The 20169-nt window shown below is 37.9% G+C and overlaps 1 protein-coding gene across 16 annotated transcripts in view; it reads right to left on the bottom strand.

The window, feature by feature from the left end:
- The window catches only part of LOC101411702 (zinc finger protein 596-like), a 114784-nt gene that overhangs the window by 14559 nt on the left and 80056 nt on the right, over nt 1-20169 (bottom strand). For 7 of the 16 annotated variants that reach the window (XM_058307724.2, XM_058307712.2, XM_058307721.2 and 4 more), the window contains 2 exons: nt 12976-13038; nt 7765-7826 (listed from right to left, as the gene is read on the bottom strand). The gene's annotated coding sequence lies outside the window, so the exon portion shown is untranslated. The remainder of the gene's footprint in view (nt 1-7764; nt 7827-12975; nt 13039-20169) is intronic. The other 9 variants (XM_058307713.2, XM_058307723.2, XM_058307720.2 and 6 more) reach the window with 2 other exon arrangements.

Here is a 20169-nt window from a genome sequence, read left to right as displayed (position 1 = left end):
CTCACTCTATCAGAAATACCTTCAAAGTTCAAAATATTAGGGGTTCTGAAAACAAATGACTAAGATTCATTATTGATTTTCATAAGAATAAGTTGGGTTTTAAATAATTTTTAAACTAAAATTATCAAGCATGCTTCTCTATGCTTTAACAGTACATTCAGATTATTTGAAATTTTTTAAATTCATTTTTTAAAAATATTACATTAAAAAAATATGAGGTCCCCATGCACCCCCCCACCCCAGATTATTTGAATTTTAACAAAGTTTACTATGTTAGTAGTGCTAAATAATTACTGGTACTATCAAAGAAAATACTCCAGAGAATATTTTTCTTTTATGACCATTTAGATGCATTATTATAATTAGAGCTACATATATATTTTTTAAGGCAGTAGGCCTATTCAATATAATTAAGCACTATGCATTGATTTCTATCAGAATATCCAGTATATAACATAGGATTGTATAATCCTTCCTCCAGATGAGTGGTTCCCATAAGAAAGGATCTTAATGAAAAAGAAAGCAATGCCATTTTCTCAAAAAAATATTGTAACTTCTGGCAGTTATTAGCAGACCAGTATGCTTATTTTTTAGTTTTTAATCCTCAAGACATAAAAGACAAGCAATGGAAGCAACCTGGTAATCTTAATCAATACTCAATGGACCATGAATTTTAGTGAACAAATTGAAACCTACTAGCAGTAACAGTAAACCATGACATTAAGGGAGCAAATACACTAAAGCAAATCAAGAACATAACAAAATCTAAAGCATTCAGATAATATTTGTCAGTCATTTCCACTTGCTTTAAGATAAGCCAATTAATGAAAGAAATTGAGGGCAGTAATCTGCTTCATTCTCACAATCTTTAAATTTCATTTTAGTCTCCCTAGAGAAGGCTTGACTCAAAGGTCTTTTGAAAAGGTGTGAAGATTAGAAGTCATCCCTGACTATGATCTCACTTTGCTTTCCACAAATTTTCTCTCCCATTAGTAGCAATCATATGTATTGATTGCAAAATTATTCAGTTACATCTTGAAAAATGGAAGAATAAATTATTTCTGTAGAGAACTGAAGAAATGCATTTCCATTTTAGGCACAGGTATTTATATACAAATACATATTTTGTCATTTAAAAAATTCATCCTATTGAAATTGAAATATTTGCAATTCATTACTTTTGTATCATGCATTTTAGGTAATCAATTATACCATTTTCATTGTTTGTTTTTTTTTTTTTATATAGCTCTATGTGTTTTTAGCCTAAGTTTCAGGAGCAAGATTAAAATGTAAGGTATATAAAACCTACCAAGCACCATACGGTACTCATAAAGTGTCTGTAGGAAAACACAAAGAACTGTCTAGTTTGAAATTAACTTTACCTGTTAATTCCTCTCTGTAAAGAAAAAAATGTAAACATGTAATGCTTCCATTATCTTTACTATTGTGTGGATTAGAATTATCTTTACTATTGTGTGGATTAGAGACCCCAGGATTATGTATTTTGATGTTTACAAGAGAAAAAACAATAGAGAATCTCCCCAATCCATTCCTAGAGAGTTCAACTTAATTATTAACTTTCTCTGTTGAAAATCTGTATAAAAACTGAAAAGCCCTCAACAACAAGGTCAGTTTGAGATTGGTTAGATCTGTCTGCCACAGGCCAATAAAGCCACTTTTTCTTCTTAGCCTCGTTCAGTGTGTCTATTATGCTATGCCAAGTACCAAATCTACAGATTGTTGTGATCACTGTCAATTCCATGCAATATTTTCCAAGAAAGTTATTTAAAAAAAAATAAATGTGTGTATGTTACAAGACAATTCTAAGCTACGCCTGTCCAAAAGTATAGTCATTCTAGCAAATAAAACATACAATCTCACCCTATGGGTGAGACACTTAAGACACTTTAATTGAAAAAATGCAAGGTAACTTGTTACACGATCAAGATTTATTTCATTTTTGGAGATAAGAAATCTCACACAGAAATAACAATATTTTTTAAGAATAACACCAAAGTTGCTTTATTGAGCAACATTGTGACAGGTAATTTCATTCAGATGACTACATTGGCAATTTATATGATAAACTGGAGATAAGTAGTTGTGCACTGAAGGGATAAGATGGGGACATAGGGATAATACTATTGGGTGGGGCTTTGCAGGTTTTGGGGGGGGGCTAGGGTTGGGAGGATGGGTCAGATGGTCCATGGAATTGGGGGAGGGTTTGCGGTTATCAGGTGAACCCGAAGGATTGTCAGATATGTAGTGGAAACTATGTTGAGAAAACTCTTTAGAATATATAATGAAGAAAGGTTAATTGTTTAAGGTATTTGATGGGGGACGCATATGGCACAGGATGCAACTGGGGCAAACTTCTAGGGAGTGTGTGAGTGCTCATCTTGTCATAGTGTGTTCTATCAGTATGTGGAGACCCATCCAAGTAATAAGTTGTTATATCCCCATCCTAGGGAGGTGGTTCCCAATGGTTGAGGACAGACTAGTGTGTCAAGCCCTTAGCATTGCTGCCAACTATCTATAAATCTTGTCCCTAAAACAGTGAAGCTTGGTTGTCACTGTGGGCCCTGAAAGAGGGGTAGAGAGGAATAGAATAGATGGAAAGGGGGTAACTGAGGGCAATGGAAGTGTTCTGCATTATCCTGCAATGATGGATACAGGTACTGTTAAATTTCACCAAAAAATTTATATAAGTAAATAGTCTAAATGAAAACCATAATGTAAGCAAAAATTTATAAAATTGTACAGTCTAAAATATAAAACATAATGTAAACCATAATGGAACCATGGTTGGTAGGAATGTTTCAATATCTGTACATCAGTTGCAGCAAATGTAACATCCACATGTAAAAAGATCATTGATGGGGAAGGTGAAAAGGATTTGATGTTGGGTATAGGGGAGTCCTCTATATTCTATGTGACTTAACTGTGACCTAAAAGCTTTTGAAGACATAATAGGCATTATGTCCTTCTTATAGTTGAGTAGTGTTCCACTGTATGTAAAGACCACATTTTGTTTATCCATTCATCTGTTGATGGGAATTTGGGTTGATTCCATATTTTGGAAATAGTGAATAATGCTGCTATGAACATTGGTGTGTATATATTGGTTCATATCCTTTTTTTCAGTTCTTCTGGGTATATGTCCAATGGTGGAATTGGTGGGTCATATGGAAAATCTATAGCTAGTTTTTTGAGGATCCGTCAAACTGTCCTCCAGAATGGCTGGACCCTTCTACATTCCCACCAGCAGTGGATGAGTTTTCCCATTCCTCCACATCCTAATACCTCTAGACCTCTGTTTTTTAATAGCCACCAGTCTAACTGGTGTAAAATGATATCTCATTGTAGTTTTGATTTGCATTTGTCTAATAACTAGTGATGTTGAGCATCTTTTCTTGTGCTTTTTAGTCATTTGCATTTCTTCTTTGGAGATGCATCTGTTCAAGTCTCTTGCCCAATTTTTGAATGGGTTGTTTCCTTTTTAATTTTGAGATATAGGATTAATTTATATATGTTGGATATTAGGCTCCCCAGATATGTGGTTATTAAATATTTTCTCTAATTGGCTAGGCTATCTTTTCACTTTCTTGATGAACTCCATTGAGGCACAAAAGGCCTCAATTTTGAGGAGGTCCCATTTATCCATTATTTTTTTGCTGCTCATGATTTGGGTGTGAAATTCATGAAGCTATTTCCTATTACAACGTCCTGTAGATGCTTCCCTACATTGTCTTCCAAGGTGTCTTATGGTCTTGTCTCTTATATTTAGATCTTTAATCAATCTTGAGTTGATTTTTGTATAAGTTGCGAAATGGTAATTCTCTCATAGTTTTGCATATGGATATCCAATTCTCTAAGCACCATTTCTTGAAGAGGCCATTCTCTCCCAGTTGAATGGACTTGGTGGCCTTGTCAAATATCAGATGAGTGTATATGTGATGATCTATATCAGAACTCTCACTTAGGTTCCATTGGTTGATATGTCTACCTAGGTGCCAATACCATGTTGTTTGACCATTATAGCTTTGTAATATGTTTTAAATTCAGTTAGTGTGATTCCTTTGATTTCATCTTTCCTTTTCAATATGTCTTTGGCTATTCAGGGCCTCTTTCCCTTCCAAATAAATTTCATAGTTTTTCCACTTCATTAAAAAATACTGTGTAGATTTTTATTGGGATTGCATTAAATCTGTAGATCAGTTTGGGTAGGATAGACATTATGTTGATATTTAGTCTTCCTTATCCATGAACATGGAATATTCTTCCATTTATTGAAGTCTTCTTTGATTTCCTCGAACAGTGTTGTGTTGTTTTCTGTGTATAAATCCTTTACATCTTTAGTTAAGTTTAATCCTATGTATTTGATTTCATTACTATTGTAAATGGTTTTTTTTTTTTTAATTTCCTCCTCAGATTGCTCATTACTGGTGTACAGAAATGCTACTGATTTTTGGGCATTAATCTTATAATCTGTGACTTTACTGAACTCATGTATAAATCCTAGAAACTTTGTTGTAGATTTCTCAGGGCTTTCTATGTATAGGATCATGTCATTTGCAAATAGTGAATATTTGAATTCTTCCTTTCCAGTTTGGATGCTATTATATGTGGTTCCTGCCTCAGTCTCAAGCAAGTACAACTAACATAATGTTAAAGAGGTGGAATGATAATGGGCATCCATGTCTTGTTGCTGATCTTGGAGGAAAAGATTTTAAGATTTCACCATTGTAAATGACGTTAGCTGTGGGTTTTTCTTTTATACACTTTATCATATTCAGAAGCTTCCTTCTATGCCTATCTTATGCAGTGTTTTCTTTTTTTTTTTTTAAATCAGGAAAGGATGCTGTACTTTGGCAAATGCTTTTTCTGCATCTATAGATATGATCATGGGATTTTTTCCCTTTGATCTATTTATGTGGATAGAAGATTAAAGACATTTCTAATTAAAAGGAGTTAGTGGTCTAAAGAAAATGACACCATGGGTGACAGCCATTCTGAAATCACAGAGAGGGCCAGGTAAACTCTTGGTGGACTCCTGCTTAACTTAGGCCAAATGCCCAGTTAGGTCACAAGGACTTTTTCACCTGTCACCCAGAACTTCCTCGGATCTACATGGCATGGAAGCTCATTCCTACCATCTCTGAACAGGGAGCCAGAAGTCTGGGCAGACTGAGTTTATATCTTGTAGGTGCCTAACCAGGAACCCCTTTAAAATGGTAGGCTAAAGTGACTTCTAATTAAAAGGAACTCAAAGAGAGGGCCTGATAAACTCCCACCAGATTCTGGCATGGCTTAGGCCACATGCCCAGCCAAATGTCAAGGGTGGTTTCACCCACAACCAGAACTTCTTTGGATCTACATGGCATGTGGGCTTGCCCCTACCACCTCTGAAAAGGGAGCCAGAAGACTGGGCAGACTAAGATTTGCCCTGAGGGGATCTATCCAGGAAACCCTTTAAAATGGCAGAACTAAAAGAGTGCACAGACAGGCCTTAAAACTCACCAGTCTAAGGTAGTGGGGGAGCACCACTTGCATTTCTGTCTCCTAGCAATGGCTTGCCAAATGAAGCTGGGGAACTGTTCGATTCCTCTAGGTTCTTGGTTATGTTGCATTAAAGAATTTAAGAACATGCCAGTTGAATTAGGCCACTAAAAAGCATTTACGGGAAATGGAGAAAAAGACAGAGCTTGCTGAAAAATGGCAGAGAAGGATGGAAAAACACATTGAGATTTGGAATTGGTTCCTCTAAGTGGTGAAAGCCTTTCTTCTTTTTAAATGTAAGTATTGTGGGCTATAAGTGTCCCTCTCAGCATTGTCTTTGTTGTGTCCAAGAGATTTTGATATGTTATATCCTCATTTCATGTATCTCAAGCTATTCTTAGAATACTTTTGCAATTTCTTTTTGACCCACTTATTATTTGAGTGTGTTTTTTAATCTCCATACATATATGAAGTCTCCCTTTTTATCTCCATTATTGTTTTTCAGCTTCATTATTGTTTTTCAATCTTCTTCAATTTACCAAAACTTGTCTTGTGACCGAACATATGGTCTATCTGGGAGAATGATGCATGACTGCTTGTAAAGAAAGTATATCCTGCTCTTTTGGGATGCAATGCTTTATAGATGTTTGATAGACCTGGTTTATTAAGATTATTCATCAGCGGCAGACTTGGCCCAGTGGTTAGGGCGTCCATCTACCACATGGGAGGTCCGCAGTTCAAACCCTGGGCCTCCTTGACCCGTGTTGAGCTGGCCCATGCGCAATGCTGATGTGCGCAAGGAATGTCCTGCCACGCAGGGGTGCCCCCCACATAGGGGAGCCCCACGTGCAAGGAGTGCGCCCTGTAAGGAGAGCTGCCCAGCACCAAAGAAAGTGCAGCCTGCCCAGGAATGGTGTTGCACATACAGAGAGCTGACACAAGATGACGCAACAAAGAGAAACACAGATTCCTGTGCTGCTGACACCAACAGAAGAGGATAAAGATGATGCAGCAAATAGACACAGAGAACAGACAACCGGGTTCGGGGGGAAGGGGAGAGAAATAAATAAATCTTTAAAAAAAAAAGATTATTCATGATTTCTATTTCTTTATCCTCTCTCCTGATGTCCTGTCCAATACTGAGAGTAGTGATTTGAAGTCTCCAACTATTATTGTAGACACCTTTTCTCCCTTCTCTTTTCTTGTATCTTGGGACACTCAGTTTACATGCCTAAATATGTAGTATAGTTTCTTCTTGGTGAATTTCCCCTATTAATGTATAATGAACTTCTCCACCCTTTATAACCATTTTGTACACTTATAATCTACTTTGTTCAATATTAGTATCATTACTCTAGCTTTTTTTGGGGTGTTACTATTGTCATGCAATATCTTTTCTACCCTTTCACTATATGTACAACGGAATACAACTCAGCTGTAAGAAGGAATACAGGTAGTGTTACACATGACAACTGAGGGAGTGCAGAGTTTCCATTCAGGGAACTCTGTCACATTCCCCAATGGAACAGCAACAATGCAACAGGTGCAAGGGCAAGGACCAGTGAAGAAGTATGGCCCAACAATGGGCCCTTGTTACTGATGACTATGCTTATGAGCCTTTGTGCTTGAAATTTCAACTAGGCCTAGAGCTGAAGGGTGCCTAAGTAACCTCCTGAGAGCCTCCATGCTGCTCAAACGTGGCCACTCTCTAAGCCAAACTCAGCATGTAAATGCATTACCTTCCCCCCAGCATGGGACATGACTCCTGGGAATGAGCCTCCCTGGCACCAATCACCAGGTGGTGATGGAATTAGAAAAAGACATTGAATAAAAGGGGGAAATGGTAAAGACAAATGATTTTGTATGGCTAAGGGACTTCAAAATGAGTTGAGAGGTCATCAGAGGGGTTGCACTTATGCATGCCTCACCAGGATCCAAGAGACAGCCAAAGTAGATACACACCCAGGTTGTGGTGCTCCTGAGGGCTATGGAGACACACAGGTTCTATGGTCATGGCAGATGGCTCTGTAGTTCAGTGCCTTTTCAGTGGGCCCTGCTTTGGAATTTGTGTTCTTGAGTGTGATGGAGTTGGACTCAGATGTGACCTGTCTATGCATGCCTCTTCTGTCACTTTTTCTGAATCTGTGGTTTGTCCTGGGGTTGGTGTATGCTCAGGAGACTTGAATCTCTGGACTGTTCATGTGCCATATGGACCCTGAGCCTCAGCAGAGTTGCAATACCCACTTTCCAGGTCTTTGGACTTACCCAGGTCAGCTAACTGTGAGATGAGAATGGTCAAGCACACCACATCAGGAAACTGACAGAGTCTACAAGTTCAAGCAGGAGAAGCACATCCATTAGCCATGTGAGATCAAAGCCCCCTCCCAACTTAGAGGTGGAGTGGACATCACCATCCCAGGTCTGTAGGATGGAGGAATAAAATATGGGTTAGAGTGGACTTATTGGCATTCTATTACAGAACTATTGTGACTCTAGCAATGGAAAAAATTGTATCATTGATGTTGAGACAGTGGCCACAGGAGTTGATGAGGGCAGGGAGTAGTAAGATGTGTGATATAGGGGCATTTTCAGGACTTGGGAGTTGTCCTGAATGATATTGCAGGGACACATACAGGACATTATATATCCTGCCATAACCCACTGAATGGACTGGGGTAGAGTATAAACTACAATGTAAACTCTTATCCATGTGGTGTAGCAGTGCTCTGAAATGTATTCATCAAATGCAATGAATGTGCCACACTGATGAAAGAGGATGTTGATGTGGGAGGAATGGGGGTGGGTTGGCAGTGGGGTATGTGGGAACCTCTTTTTTTTAAAGTAACATTTTGTGTGATCTATGTATCTTTAAAAAACAATAAAAAACAAATGGAAAATAAAATAATATGTTAAAAAAACACAAAAAATTTAACACAATTAGCATTATGGCTTATTCCTATGGAGAGATAACATGTATGGGATTGTAAATCTGGAGCTTAGATCTATTAAATGCAGCTCAAAGAAAAACTTATGCATTGATGACTGCATCAACTTGTACTGAGTATTGTACCTATATTTCTTCTATTCTTGATCATATGCAGAGGGAAACTGAATATGTTAAAAGTTCAGGTATATTTAATTGATTTTCTAAGTAGTGAATGTTCCTCTAAAATAAAAGAATAGCTGTCTTAAGTACTATTTTATTTTGCTTCTCATATGCCTGTCTTGTTATTGCCGATATTGTCTTTGTGATTTTATGACTAGGGCAGTACCTCTCTTCTTACATCTCCCAGATGTTCTAAGCATAACCACTGCTGTAGGAACTGGGGTTGGCAGTTTACACCCAAATCCAGCATGTTTATTCCAATGTCTCCTTAGAATTAACCAACAGTGTAAAATAACTCAAGAAAGAATGCTGCTTCCCATCAACTTCAGGAGGATATAGCCTCTGAAGGCACATGGACTTCCTCACTTTTTTGCTTCAGTATGTTATGGCTGGTTTCCTTTTTGGGCCTGACCATCACCACTCTCTTTATCCTTTTTATGGGGTTGTGTATCTTCAAAATTCTATTTTATTCTTTACAGAATCAATGGCTTATTAGTCATGTGGGGATTTCATTTTGTTCCAACCAGGGTGCTGGACCTGTCTTCCCTCAACCTCAGTAGAATAGCCAGAGAGGTTTATGCCATGTCAGGTATGGACTACTGCTCTAACCAGCAGGAAGTAACTACAGGAGACTGACCATTACCCCTCAGCATCCCCTTAAGAATAAGCAACTGAACTTTCTGAGGGGGGAATTGAGGCAGGTTAGTACAGGGAAATGAGGAGAAGATAAGCCATAGCATGGCCAATAGGCAACATGGCCAACAGATAACATGCTTACAAGATCCCACCAAGATTTTGACTTAACCCAGTTTCTCCTTCCGGGACACCCCCTTGGCCCCAAATATTTCATACAGTCCTTACCGTTGGCCTCCACCCTTGCTGGAGTAGCCAATTAAAGCTGTGGCTGCTCCCCTTGGAATTAGCAAGGGGAGGGGTAATCAATAGTTTAATAAGGGTAATAACACAAAACCAGATTGTTCTGACTATAGGAGCCACACCAAATCTTGGTGCATATTTCCATCCTTGTCTCCCATTTCTCAGCAAGCTCTGTTCATCATCCCCATTTCCCAATAAATTCTTTCTACTGGCCTAAAATAAGAGATGAAAGAGGGGAGTGGATGTTGCTCAAGTGGATGAGTACCTGCTTCCCATATACTAGGCCCTGGGTTTGACCCCTGGTACCTCCTCAAAATAAATGGAAACACAACTCTCACTGGGTTGTGGAAATAGCTCAGTGGTTGAGTGCCTGCTTCCAATGAACAAGTTCCTGGGTTTAATTCCAGTACCTCCTAAAAAAGAAAAGACCTAATACTGAAGATCTAACTGCACCCCTGGAAGAAGTAGAAAAAGATAAACAATTCCCAAATTAAGCAAGTCCAAAGGAAAGAAATAGTAAAGATAGAGCAGAAATTAATGAAATTGAAAATATGAAACTATAGAGAATATCAACAAAATCAAAAGTGGGCTCTTTGAGAGGATCAACAAAATCAGCAAACCCTGAGATGACATAGAAAAGAGAGAATATGCAAATAAAAAGAAATATTCCAAATGACAGGGGGACATTACAACTGGCAACTCAAGTAATAAAGATCATCAGAGGACACTCATAAAGAGTAAGCCAAAAAACTAGATAATGTCATGAGGTGGACAAATTTCTAGAAAAACACTAATCATGTTCAATGACATTAGAGGAAATAGAAGATTTTAACAACACAAGTGAAGAGATTGAAGCAGTTATCAAAATATTGCCACAGATGAAAAGCCATGCACCAAATAGCTTCAGCACTGAATTCTACCACTCATTCAGGGACAATCTAATACCAACCTTGCTCAAGCTTTTCCAAAAAATTTCAGCGGGAATTATGCTATGAAACTCACTCTATGAAGCTAACATCACCCTAGTACCAAAACCAGAAAAAGATATGCAAAAAGAAAATTACAGACCATATCTCTAATGAATATAGTTGTAAAAATCCTCAAAATACTAGTAAAGAGAATCCAAAAGCACATTAAAAGAATTATACAACACGATCAACTGGTTTTCACACTAGGTCAGCAAGGGTGTTTCAACATGAGAAAATCAATTAGTGCAATAAAGAATGTTGATAAATTGAAGAAAAATCACATGATCCAACCCAACCACACAACTTACCCCCTCACAGACCAGATTGCCAAATCCAATCACATTGCTGCACCACTGTGATGTCCATCCACTTCACAACTACACCCTTCCACCTTCCATGGATAGTCCAACCCAAACCCCACCTTACTCTCCCTCAGGGACCAGCATCACCAAACCAATCATAACACTGCACCTCTCTCACACCCTCCACTGGCCAAACACACACTTCCACCTTAAATTTTGCCCATATGAGTACTGACTCCCAGCCTCTTATGTCTCTGACTCCTACAAAACCAAACTTCCTGACTCTATCTCTGTGAGTCTGCTCAATTTGCTTAATTCATATCAAAAGCTCATGTAACATTTGTCCTTAAGTGCCTGGCTTGCTTCACTCAATGTAAGGATTTCAAAATTCATCCATGTTATCCGTTGTGGTAATACTGCATTCCCTCTTATAGCTAAGTAATATTCCATTGTATGTACACAACACAGTTTGCTTATCCATTCACCTGTTGATAGACATATGGTTTTCTTCCAACTTTTGGCAATAATGAATAATGTTGATAGGAAAATTGGTGTGCATACATCTGTTCATATCCCTGCATTCAAATCTTCTGTGTATATACCTAGCAGTGGGTTTGCTGGATCATATGGCAATTCTATAATTAGATTCTTGAAGAACTACCAAACTCTCCTCCACAATGGCTGCACTATTTTATATTCCCACCAGCAATGCATAAGTGTTCTCTTTCCTCCACATCTTCAAAATTGGTAGTCCTCTATTTTTTTTAATAGCCACAAGTCTAATGGGTATAAGATATCTCACTGTAGTTTAGATTAGCATTCCCTTTATAGTTAATGATGTTGAGCATCTTTTCATGTGCTTTTTAGCCATTTGTATTTCTTCTTTGGAGAAGTGTCTATTTAAATCTCTTGCCTATTTTTAAGAAAAGATTTATTTATTTGCCCCACCATTGTTTTTGGCTCACTGTCTGTTTTCTGTGTATTCTTCTGTGTCTGCTTGTCTTCTCTTTAGGCAGCACCAGGAACCAATCCTGGGACCTTCTGGAGTGGGAGAGAGGTACTCAATCTCAGCTTCCTGGTCTGCTACATCTCTTAAGCCTCTCCTCTTTACCTCTTTTGTTGCATCACCTTGCTGCGCCAGCTCTCTATGCAGGCCAGCACCACACTCAGGCAAGCTCCCAACATAGACCAGCTTGCTTTTCACCGGGGAAGCAAACTATGGACCTTCTTTATGGTAGATGGGAGCCCAATCACTTGAACCACATGATTCCCTCTTGTCCAATTTTTAAATTTTTTTTTGTCTTTCTATTCTATATTTTTGAGATATAGGATTTCTTTATATATGCTGAATGTTAATCCCCTATCAGATAGATGGATCCCAAATATTTTCTAATTCTTTCAAAAATGTTGTGGTAATTTTTTATTGGAATTGCATTAAATCTGTAAATCAGTTTGGGTAGGACAGACTTCTTAATGATGTTTTTCCTATCCATGAACGCGGAATATTCTTCCATTTCTTTAGGTCTTCTTTGATTTTCTTTAACAATGTTGTGTAGCTTTCAGTGTACAAGTCCTTTATATCTTTAGGTAAGTTTATTCCTAGGAATTCGATTCTTTTAGTTACTATTGTAAATGGAATTTTTTTTCTTGATTTCCTCCTCAGATTGCTCATTATTGGTGTACAGAAATGATACTCATTTTTGAATGTTGATCTCTTATGCTATCACTTTACTGAACTCATTTATGAGCTCTAGAAGCTTTGTTGTAGATTTCTCAGGGCTTTCTATATATAGGATCATGTTATCTATAAATAGTAAAATTTTTACTTCTTCCTTTCCAATTTGGATGCCTTTTATACATTTTTCTTGCCTAAGTGTTTGAGCAAGTACTTCTAACACAAAGCTAAATAAGGGAGGTAACAGTGGACATCCTTGTCTTTTTCCAGATCTTGTAAAGCTATCCATGGAACTGGGGGGGATGACTGGGGGAGGGAGTAGGTGAAATCTGGGGTTTTGCTGATCTGCAGCTAAAACTACAATATTAGAAATGTTCTATTAGCAAATATGGCAGGGTGGGATTACTGGTGTATGGTATTGGATGTGGGGGTCGTAGGGGACAGGGTGCACCTGGTACAGAATTCTATGAAATATGTTAGTGCTCATCTTGTGATAGTGTGTAATATAGTGGGTGGAGACCCCCACAACAAACAAAATATTTAACTTACCTGAGGAGGCCTGCTATACTCTAAATTAGAGGGACAACAATTCCTCCAGAACAGAGGCAGTGCCTAATAAAAGAAAACAGATCAATGTCAAATTATCAATCTTACTCCAACTATGGTTCTTGTTCTTCAAAAGTGAAACTTAGTAGTTACCAGAGGTTCTAATGGGAGGGGGAGGAAAAATAAAATAGATGGAAGACAGGGCATTTTTAGGGCATTAGAATAGTTCAGCATAATTTTTCATTAATGGATAGAGGCCATTTTAAATTTCATCAAAACCTATCAAAGTTTAAAGTCTAAAATGCCAATGTAGGGTAAACAGATGAATGCCTTTTCCTCAAACTGCTTGCAGAAGGCCTGGGAGGGGGAGGGCCATATTGGCTGATGATCTATTGCCCCTCAGCATGACAGACATTGGCACCAAGAGCACAATCAGTCTGCTACAAAAGAATATTAATTGCTCAAACCCTTGATTTACTGTTCTGGGAATCACCCAGAGGTAAGCACACTCAATTATTCCATAAGCTATGTATTAGCTAGCCCTTCTTTGTGCTGTCCATTCCTATATAAACTTTGTTTCCCCACTATATGGGTGCAGTTGCTGCCTGATGGCCATCACTGGGACATGTGAGTAAATAAAATGACATGGCTGCTGCTGGCCTTATGGATTCCATGTGGATTATTTGAAACATCAAAAGTATTTGGTCAGCATTCCCAGGCTCGACCCTCCTGTGTTACAACTGGCATGTTGGCAGGATGTTCTAGAGAATCCCACTGGGGATAAAGCAGTTGAAAGCATGTCAGCCATTCCAGATAATGTAAGGGAGGCCCTCTATAACATGGGGGAGTCTGCTATGGGTGGAATCTCAAGGTGGTCATGCACTTCTAATTGGTATGAGGTTGCCCAGCTGTAAAATGTTTGAGGACCTCTAAGGAAGTTAGGGGATGCCTGATCACTACCACTGGACTAGTGCAGTTAGAGAAAAGAGTAAAGGGAACTTTTATTAAGAAAGCAATGTGCAGTGGCTGCAGATATTGTGTGGCCCTTCCTTCTTGCCTTGCATGATAGTACTAACAAGCTGTTAGCAGGTGAAGCAAAGGGAAGGTGAATGGAAGAAAAGTTAAGAATTGGAGTGGGATCTCTGGTGCACGTGTATCAGAGAGAAAATTTAACTAAGAAGTTGAAGGAAGACAAGTACAGGTGCAGACAAAGGCCTGCCCATATGCTCAGGTTAGAGAAAAGAAGAATTACAACTGGAAAGGAATTTGCAGACTTTCAGCTCTGCCTTAGTGATTGGTCTCTCTGAGCAACTATATAAGATGGAGATAGTGGCTCAGATCATAGATGCTGTAGGAGAATCTTTAAATAAATGAAGATTCTTAAAACAACTCTATTCAATGACAAAAAAATTAAATAAGTGCTGATATTAATAAATAAGTATGGATGTTAATAAGCTAAATTAGCATTATATGTATTAAATCTTTAAATTGATGAAAAATTTAAGGTGTGACTAATGAAGTTACTACAAACCTATTTATACAAAAATTGTTTTTGCCTAAATTGGAGTGAATAGTTTATTTTTCTGCACAGAACAGAATGAGGAATGTGAGACTTGAATGGCTATTAAAAGAAGGGAAAGATTTGTGGAAGTACTGACTAAAATTTCCTAAGTTTGTTTAAGGGAGTATGTTTTGCCCTAAGTTTATAATGGCTGGTTTTCATAAAAGCAGAATGGGGAACAAAACTTGTAGGAGGTATTGTAGGAGGTAGCATTAAGTAAAGGAATATGTTCTGAGATGGTGAAATTTGTTTTAGGTTGAAGTAACAATAGTCTATATGGTTAAAAAGAACCATAAGGAGTTTGTAGAAGCATTGTTTAAAGTGAAACATTTAAGTGGTTAATTTCTGGAAGTTATTGTTAAACAGAAACTGAATGGATACTCATAAAAAAAGGTAACTTCACAACAGGAAAACCTGTCAGAGAACACCTCATTCTATATATTAACGTGGTGGTAGGGATAATATAATCTTGATTCCATTGGGAATCTTAGGTTTTCATCTAAAAAATGGAGAAAGTAGTTTTTCCTGTACTGCTGAAATAAAATACCTGTTAATGAATCATGGTAAAGGTATAAAAGTGAAAAGTAAAGTAATGAGATGGTTAAGTTCATTTGATATATTATAAGTTGAATGGACTATGTTTAATTAAAGAGTTTAACTCTCTGTTAATCAAAATGTTATGAGTAAAATGTTCACATCCATACTTAAAGGGTGTATAAAGTTCCTGGAAATTGAATAATGTTTTGACATAATATTAGACAAAAGTATGTTGTTAATCATGGTTTTAATTATTTTTTTAAAAAGATAAGTGTCACAGAAACAAATGCTCTGCCTGAAAGTCAAGAAGTAGATTCCTTGGCTTGTATTCATCTGATTTGTCCCAACTCCAGTAAAGAAGCAGCCCTATAGCTGCAGAAAGAGAATGGCCATTGGGGACTGCCAGGGATGGTGCATAAGAGTAGACTATCATAAATTAAAGTAACACCACTACTGTATGTAGCAATGCCAAGTGTTCCTAGTTTGTTGCAAGAAATTAATATCCAGTTATATCACTTTGCCTAGAACTTGCTAAGGTTTTCTTTGTATCTCCTTATGCAAATCAAGCCAGGCTGCATTCATCTTCATGTGAGAAAGCCAACGATGGATACTGCAGTGCTTCCCCAAGGCTATGTACATAGCCCAATCATCTGTCCTGGCCTGGTGGCAAAGAATCTGGCTTCTTGGAGAAAAATTTGTGGCTATAAAACTATTTCATTATATTGACCAGTAATTCTTTTTCAGAATTAAAATAAGCATCAGGAAAAATGGTATCATATTTTTAAGAACCTGGAATGGGCAAACAAGTGGGACAAGGTGCTAGGTCCTTGCTCCTTTGGCAAACTCTTAAGTGTTGTTAAAGTATATTACTTTCCCATACCACAAACTCCAAAACAATTAATGGCCTTACTGGGGTTCTTGGGTTATTGACACCTCTTCAGTCCTCATTTAAGTTAGATAATAAAACCATTTTATGTGTGAATCAAGAATGGTTGTGCATGGAAATGAGAAAAACTCCCAGCATACTGCTTTAAAAAAAGGGAGGACAACCAGCAAGATGGTGGTGGAGTAAGGAGCTCCTAGAGTCAGCTCCTACTAGAGAGCAGTTAGTTAACACCCAGAGCTATCTGAAGCACCTGTTTAGGGTATTCAGGAAACCGGAAGAGCATCCTGCAGCATCACTGAAGGAATGGAAAGAGACTGCCCATTTGTAGAGAAGATTTGTAAGTAGAACACTCCACACCATGAAGGCTGATGCCCATCTTCCATTGGAGGCATATGCCACCTCAGGAGCTATTCCATGGCTGGAATTGGAAGCTCCACTTCCCAAAAAATGGAAGGAAGAAATGGCTGGGCACCAACTTCAGCTACTGATCAGTAAATTTGGTGGGTTAAAGTATAATCCTAAGAAAAGCTAAAGTTTGAACCTGCCCAATGTGGAAAGAGGACTAGCTGCCATCTTAACTCTGCACCTGGCATAAAGGATAGCAGGGTGGACTGAAAATCATAGTGCTGGTAGGGACTGGCTTCTTTCCATCCAGGTCAGACTGCAGCTCTAGCATAAGCCACAGCCACATCTCTAGCAGGAAGGAAGCTGAGGGGACCTGCACCAGCCTCTCAGGGAAATTACAGGCTATGCCATGGAGGCCAGTGATTATCCTACTTTGGCAGTGAAAGACACCCCAGGAACTATTCTGTGGCTAGAATTTGAAGCTCCATTTCCCAAAAAAAGGGGAGGAAGAGATGGTTGGCCAGCAATTTCAGCTACTGATTAGTAAATTTGGCTGGTTAAAGTATAACCCTAAAAACAGTTTAATTTGAGCCTGTTCAAGTTGGAAAGAGGCTGGTACCACCATTTTGTCACCACCCCAAGCATGAGGGGAAACCAGGCTGATTGAAAATCACAGTGATGGTAGGGACTGGTTCCTTTCACCCAGATCAGCCTGCAGCCCTAGCCTAGTTTTCAGCTCCACCTTGGGTGGGAGGAAGCTGGTGGGCCCTACACCAGCTTATACAGGTAACTGCAGGTACATTCAACTGGCACAGACTGAAAAATTGGAAGTCTACTAGGGTAACTGCAGTCATCTTTGATGTGAACTACATAGATTGCTGCCCGCAACTGCAGCTCCATCCCCACCCTAGGCAGGGAAGAAAAGGGTTTGAAGCTTCAACAGTTCTCTGGCCAACTACAGTATAGGCCTGCATAACTTGGATTGTTCCACACAGCTGTGACTCTGTCACTACTGTTGGCAAAGGATAAAGTATGGAGAACTTTCATTGGTCCCTGGGAAAATGAGGGTAGCTGGAGCCTCCAAAGCTTATAGCACCAACTATGTCCTTGGCTCCTATTACACAACCAGCAAGGGAAAAAGGGCAGGAAGCTCTAAACTAAAGAGAAAAACTGCACCCAGAATAGTCTAGTAAGCCAGATGCCAAGAAACCAAAAAAGATTGCAATCCACACTAAGAAACATGAAGATATGGCCCAGTTAAAGGAACAAGATAAGTCTCCAGATGACATAAAGGAGTTGAGACAAGTAATCATAGATGTTCAAACAAATCTCCTTAACAAATTCAATGAGATGGCTACAGAGATTAAGGACATTAAGACATTGGATGAGAACAAAGAAAAATTTGAATGAATACATAGAAAAATAGCAGATCTTATGGGAATGAAAGGTACAATAAATGAAGTTAAAAATATATTGGAAAAATATAATAGCAGAATTGAGGAGGCAGAAGAAAGGATTGTTGAGCTTGAGGAAATGGCCTCTGAAAGTGAAATATACAAAAAAACAGACGAAGAAAAGAATGGAAAAAATTGAACAAGGTCTGAGGGAAATGACAGCAAAAGACATGCAAACCTACATGTCATGGGTGTCCCAGAAAGAGAAGAGAAGGGAAAGGTACAGAAGGAGTATTTGAAGAAATAATGGTAGAAAATTTCCCAACCCCATTGAAGGTCATAAATATCCATGTCCAAGAAGCACAATGTACTCCCATCCCAAAAAATCTGAATAGACCAACTCTGAGACACATACTCATGAGAATGTCAAATGCCAAAGACAAAGAATTCTGAGAACAGCAAGAGAAAAGCAATGCATAACATATAAGGGATACCCAGTAAGATTAAAGACTGATTTCTCACCACAAATCAAGGAGGCAAGTATTTAAAATACTACGAGAAAAACTTCCGGTCAAGAATCTTACATCCAGCAAGGCTGTCTTTTAAAAATGAAGGCAAATTTAGAATATTCGCAGATAAACAGAAACTAAGAATTTCTAACCAAGAGATCTGATTTTCAGGAAATATTAAAGGGTGTGCTGGAGCCTGAAAAGAAAAGACAGGAGAGAGAGGCCTGGAGAGAGTCTAGGAATGAAGATTATATCAATAAAAGTAACTAAATATGTCAAAATAGTGGTGAAAATAAAATATGACAGATAAAGCCCAAATAGTCAGGAATAAACTTGACCAACATTGTAAAGCACTTGTACTCAGAAAACTATAACTCAATGTTTAAAGAAATCAAAAAAGGCCTAAATAATTGGAAGAACATTTCATGCTCATAGATTGTAAGATTAAATGTCATTTCTACTCAAATTAATATACAGACTCAATGCAATCCCAATAAAAATTCACCACTAATTTTTTAAAAAATTGAAAACACATTTATCAAATTTATTTGGAAGGGTAAGGGGTACTGAATAACCAGAAACATCCTAAAAAGGAAAAGTGAACTCTCCTCTCAACTTTAAATCATATTACCTAGCTACAGTGCTAAAAACAGCATTGTACTGGCATAACGACAGACACATAAAACAATGGAACCAAACTGATGGTTCAGAAACAGACGCTCAAGTTTCTGGGCAAGTGATTTTTGAGTAGCCTGTTAAATCTACCCAGCTTGGACAGAACAGTCCATTCAATAAATGGTTCTGAAAGAATTGGATACTGAGAGCCAAAAGAAGGAAAGAGGACCCCTATCTCACACCTTATCCAAAAATTAACTCAAAATAGATCAAACACCAAAACATAAAAATAAGAACTATAAAGTTTTCTGAAGAAATTGTAGGAAAATATGTTCCAGACCTGGTGGTAGGTGGTGGATTCTTAAAGGAGGTAAGAGATTCTTAAAGGAGACTGAGATGGACTATTGATGTTTAATGTATGTAAAAGTTTTAATTAGCTTTACTATAAAAGTGTGGAAATGTATAGAGTAGATAGTAATACATAGTGAATAACAGCTAGTTTATAAATGGGAATGTGGCTGAAAATGTTAGTCTAGGGATGTAAATGCCAATTGACAGAATGCTAGAGAACTACCTAGGAAGTGAAGAGCACACTAAACCCAGAGGTGGAGGAGAATTGTGGTTGATGGTACAGATGCATGAGTGTTTTTTGTTAGCTAGAGCAAAGGTACATCACTATTGAAAGGTGGTAGAATGTGGAGAAGCATGGGAGAAATACAACTTGAGTGATCTATGGACTGTGCTTAGCAGTAATAATGTAATATTCTTGCCAAAGATATACTGTGTTGATAATGGCGCAGTATGGAAAATGTGTGCCAAATATACACTGTGGATGTGGTAACAATCAGATATTATCTTATAACCTGTAACAAATATTCTACCACATTGTGGTGTGATGATAGAGTGATATTGTTTGGAAATTCTGCACATGTGCATGATTGCTTTATAAGTTTACAACTTCTGTCATAAAAATATATTTAAAAAAATAATAGGGTGGATTGGAGAAAAATACAGCAAATGTAAGATAAGGACTATAATAGGTAGTAAGATTTTGATAATATTCTTTCATAATTTGTAATAAAAGTCACGTGACAATGCAAGGTGTTGATGGAGGGTTGATGTATGGGACCCCTGTATAATGTGAACAGTGTTTTCTAAGTTCACAACTTTTACTATACCCTTATTATTTATGTATGTTCATATATAAACAATTTAAAAATAATAATAGGGTGGTTTGGGGGAAAATACTTTGGGTAGCAATAATACTTTAACAATGCTCTAACCATTAGTTAAAAATGTTTAACAACATTGTAAGGTAGTGTTGGTAGGGTGAGGTATGAGAGTCCTGTA

The sequence above is a fragment of the Dasypus novemcinctus genome, chromosome 12 (assembly GCF_030445035.2).
Source record: "Dasypus novemcinctus isolate mDasNov1 chromosome 12, mDasNov1.1.hap2, whole genome shotgun sequence".
Classification (NCBI taxonomy): domain Eukaryota; kingdom Metazoa; phylum Chordata; class Mammalia; order Cingulata; family Dasypodidae; genus Dasypus; species Dasypus novemcinctus.
This window is presented reverse-complemented; position numbering and strand designations above follow the sequence as displayed.